This window comes from Triturus cristatus, chromosome 4_1 (genome assembly GCF_964204655.1).
Source record: "Triturus cristatus chromosome 4_1, aTriCri1.1, whole genome shotgun sequence".
Lineage (NCBI taxonomy): Eukaryota > Metazoa > Chordata > Amphibia > Caudata > Salamandridae > Triturus > Triturus cristatus.
This window is the reverse complement of record NC_140585.1, coordinates 670,608,318-670,612,830: the sequence shown is the minus strand read 5'-3', so window position 1 is coordinate 670,612,830 and position 4,513 is coordinate 670,608,318. Positions and strand designations below refer to the sequence as shown.

The window sequence follows — 4,513 nt, the reverse complement described above, 5'->3', positions numbered from 1 at the left end:
ACCGTTAACCCAAGCCACTCTTCTCAGAAGTCTGCTTTGTGATCTGTGTAACAGTAATCTTGTACAAACTTAAGAAGTGTGTTATTGAAATGAAATGCAGTGTAGAACTTTACCATCCCACAATCCTTCGAGACTAGTGGCAAAGATCTGGGTTTCTTGCAGAGATCAGCTAGTTTCTTCACCTGCTCAGAATTATTCTGCATCTAACACAGTAATATTGTTGCGTACTTGTGACTCACACCCCAGGGGAGTTAGGCAAGTTTTGCCAGATTCTGCACAAATGCTCAGTGGTACTTTAAGCCATCAGCTTTGCATGTTAAAGTGTTGTGATTTCAGAGGTTTAGGTGGTTAAACCAGAATCGCAGAACATCCGAGACGTCAATTATTTAAATGACTCTTTTTTGCGCCATCCTTTTCAAGGGTTTTGCAGCCCAACACCCGAACATAAAACTAAAGAGAGCAATGTGAATGGCTTTTTCAATAGTCCCTCAATGACATTCCTAACATCAGACTTGCATCAAAGGGCAAATATCAAGACGCACAATCCACCTTTGTTGAGGAGTCGGATTAGGATGATGAACTGGAAAATGGGAGCAGAGAAGTCGAACCCTTGCCTCTCACAGATGACAACACTCCACCAATTGTGAGATCCTTTAGTCCAGGTGTCCAATCGTACCATAAGAAAGTCCACTGGAGGTAGATCAAGCCAGAATACATTGCCCTACAATCTCCTGCATTCTCAGAGTAGACAGGATCAACGATTTTAGTAGAAAGCACAGGAGTCCGGCACAGTGGCCTAGACTCAGAGTTTGTGGAATCCAGGAGCTTTTTAATCTCATCAGACAAATAACTATACCTAGGGTACATCATTTATTGGATGTAATACAACACCACCTACTGCAGTTTTCTTGGGACTAACATGCAGGTTTTGGTGTTACCATATCATAATCCACATTGTACAGTAAATACTAGACATATTTTCCCTGTTAAATTCTGCCACGTGAGCACCTGCCAAAAGCTAACGAAGCCCGAGATATTTAACACACCCAGTATTTCCGAGATGAGAAATACCTCCTACTTGTAATTCCAACCCCTGATCAAAGAGGGGTTTATGCAAGGGTTGGTAAACAATGACCCGTTCGCAATCGGGGCCACTGTGTCAACTGTTCCACACCTTGCTTCTGCCAGTCTCTAGTAAAATATTCATTCCACTTAATAAGACGACAAATAGCTAGATTGTTTCTAGAAAACACATTCTCTTTAGATCAAGCAAAAGCAGATACAGAGGTACAGTCATGTAAATCCATATGCACATTACCTGCATGAACGGTAAAAAACACAGTGGGCAGCAACTACCAGTTGGTTACAGAGGGGGGGAAAAGGGCAGAAGTGTGAAGGCTGATTGAAGGAGGCTCTATTTCCACCAATAAATGTTGTTTGCATATAGAAAGGTCTGGTACTAGTTAAAAGCTGTGCTGGAGTACTCACTCCAAGGCAAGATCGCTTTCACGATCGTCAACGTCTGATTCCCCACGCAATCTTATGGACTTTAAAGACATCAAGGATGGTAACCACAGCGCTCTGCTCCCTATTAATGCAGCCGGATCAACAAAAGTGCACAATAACAGCCCCACCCAGAAGAGATGAGGGAACACACACTTAAGGGCTAATGTAATGGTCGTTCTTGGGCTGAAAGGAGTAGAAACATGCTTAATAATTCATGAAGGAGGCAAATCATTGGTGAGGACAAGCAATTGGTTCTCTCCCAGTGGACCACATTTGAGCCTCGGATTCTGGAGTAAGGAGCGATGATCTGGTGATAACCCAAGTAATTTCTGGCTGGATTAAGAGTACAAGGATCACTTCAAGGACCGAGGGTACTCAAAGTTTTGAAAGATACAAATTATTAGAACGTGCTGCAGCACGACTGCTTGTTTCCAGGGCTGAAGATAGAGGCCAAAGTTGTATTTCCTTATTAGTGTTTTGGGTAGGATTCTCGCAGTGGACAACATGGCCACCTCAGCATTCCTTCTGCCAGCCTAACAGTTATGTAGCGCCCAAGTAAAATACATTTTTGTGATTAAGCAAACACTTTTTAAAGAATCTTCATGTAAAGAAGAGTTTGTTGGGAGAGCCTGGATTCAAACAGGCATGACTGGTGAAGCCAGAGGCTAAGCAAGAGTGGTTGTGTGAAGGGGCTTCAGGTCAAGTTATGAAGTACAGGGGGAGGGGCAGTATGCATCTCTAGGTATAACAGTCAAACATCACAGGAAACGGTCTGGGCACATTTCAGGGCAAGTGCTGGGCCTCCGGAGCATCAATTAGAATGGGTGACATGCCAGCAATTAACACATTTAAATCTTTTTGCTTTGGGTCAGCACTCTTGAAACCCTTATGATACTCTTGGTGGATTTTCAGATGTTTCGTAAGTAGTTTCTTGGCAGAAAACCGCTCATCACATTTAGTACATGCAAACTTAATCTGGTTTGAGTGTTTTGTCTGGTGTACCATAAGTCGGGAGTTAGTCACAAATGTTTTGCCGCATTCGGCACATAGAAAGGGTCTTTCTCCGGTGTGGTTTTTCTGATGAAGCACAATGCTGTTTTTCCGAAAAGCCCTTACCACATTCACTGCACGAAAAATGCTTTTCCCCGGTGTGGATTCTCTGGTGTACTACAAGTGTTTTCTTTTCAGCAAAGCTCTTGCCACACTCAGTGCAGGCAAAGGGTCTTTCTCCTGTATGGGTTTTCATGTGACTGAGAAGGGATTTCTTCTCAGTGAACCTCCTTCCGCAGTCGAAGCAGGCAAAAGGTCTCTCCCCGGTGTGGATTCTCTGATGCTTTAGATGATTATTTTTAAGTGTGAAGCTCTTTTCACACTCAGTGCAGGGAAAGGGCCTCTTCCCTGTATGGCTTCGCTGATGGAATAAGAGGGCGTACCGCTTAACAAAGCGCTTCCCACATTCATTACATTCAAAAAGTCCCTCCCCGGTGTGAATTTTCTGGTGATACAGAAGACTTGACTGCATAGTAAAACCCTTGCCACACTCTGCACACTTAAAGGGCCGCTCCCTGGTATGAACCTTTTGGTGGCTTCGAAGACTCAACCGTTGACTGAACCTTTTCCCACACTTCATGCAGGCGAATGGCTTTTCACCAGTGTGAAGTCTTTGGTGATACACAAGATGTCCCTTTTGAGTAAAGCTCTTGCCACACTCTGGGCATGTGAAAGGCTTCTCTCCAGTGTGAATTTTCTGGTGGGTTTGAAGGTTACCCTTAAGTTTGAAGACTTTGTCACACTCGTTGCACGGAAATGATGGCTCTGGCACGTGGGTCCTCTGGTGCTTTAAAAGCTGCGCCTTGAAAGTAAAGCTTTCCCCGCACTCAGTGCATTTCAATTTGACAGGTCCTGTGTGAATTCTCATGTGGCGTTGAAGACTGGGCTTGTAAAAAAAGCTCTTATCGCACTCGGAGCAGGGAAACGTTTCTTCTTCTTCTTGTACACTTGCAGACTTCGTTGGACTTTTAAGGGATTGTGTGGTTTTCTGGTTCCCAGCATCTTGTTGCGGTTCTGGAGCTGGTTGGGACTCCTGCACAATCAATTTTATGTGCTGCTGTCGTCAAAGAAGGGACCTGCACAACAAACTCTTGAAGTGCACCATGCGATCCTGTTTCCACTTCCTGCACTTCTGCAGCAGGAGAGTCCTGTACAACATAGATAATCATCGGCGAATGGCTCTCCTCGACCTGGTTCTGCTGGAATACCTTCTGCCAATCATCTAGGTCTTCGCCCACATACAAGTAGACGACTTGTTGTGCTGATCCCTCCGGCACCGAGGGGGGCTCCTCTTCCGCCATCTTCGGCCCCCGCTCATGGAGGCGGAGACGGCTCCGACACGGGTGCAGGGGATGTCCTGGGGAGGAGGCGCTGATCCCTCTCTGCCCCCTCCTCCGCCCCTCAGCGCGCACCGGGGCCGTGGGAACAACCGCCGGCACCCTCAAATTCTTTTCACTGTTGAATATAGTTACAATAATTTTTAGAAACACTAAAATTATGGTGAATTACACCTAGAGTAGTGAAATATACTTGAAGATATTTGAGAGTTAATTTAAAATCGAATTTCTAAGTATGTTATGGAACCGCAACACTGTTGCGCATCCTGCCGGCACGTATTTCCGGGATCGCGTAGGGATCGTGACTCTGATATAATTTTAATAAGTTTGAAATATCACTGTGCAAAGTTTAAATATCTGTTTTGCTTAAAGACTTTTCACTAAAATACTTTTAAAAACAATTTATTAACAGAAATTCAAACCTTCAAATGGAATTTAGCAAATTTTTCAGATCCGTGATGTAAACGTGGTGGGGACGCGACTACATCGTGACATCATGTGAAATGGGAAGGAAGCTTTTGTTTGGTTAAAAAGGTTTTCCTTCTCTTAGAAGGAGGATCCAACACCTGTTGCTTTCTTCTTGTTTTGGGTGTGTCTGCATCTGTGGACACCTTTTTTGT

The 4,513-nt window shown here is 44.4% G+C and overlaps 1 pseudogene; it reads right to left on the bottom strand.

Annotated features, from left to right (window-relative positions):
• Positions 1–2,289: 2,289 nt before the first annotated feature.
• On the bottom strand, positions 2,290–3,906 carry LOC146855368 (uncharacterized; annotated as a pseudogene).
• Between the last annotated feature and the right edge of the window lie 607 nt (positions 3,907–4,513).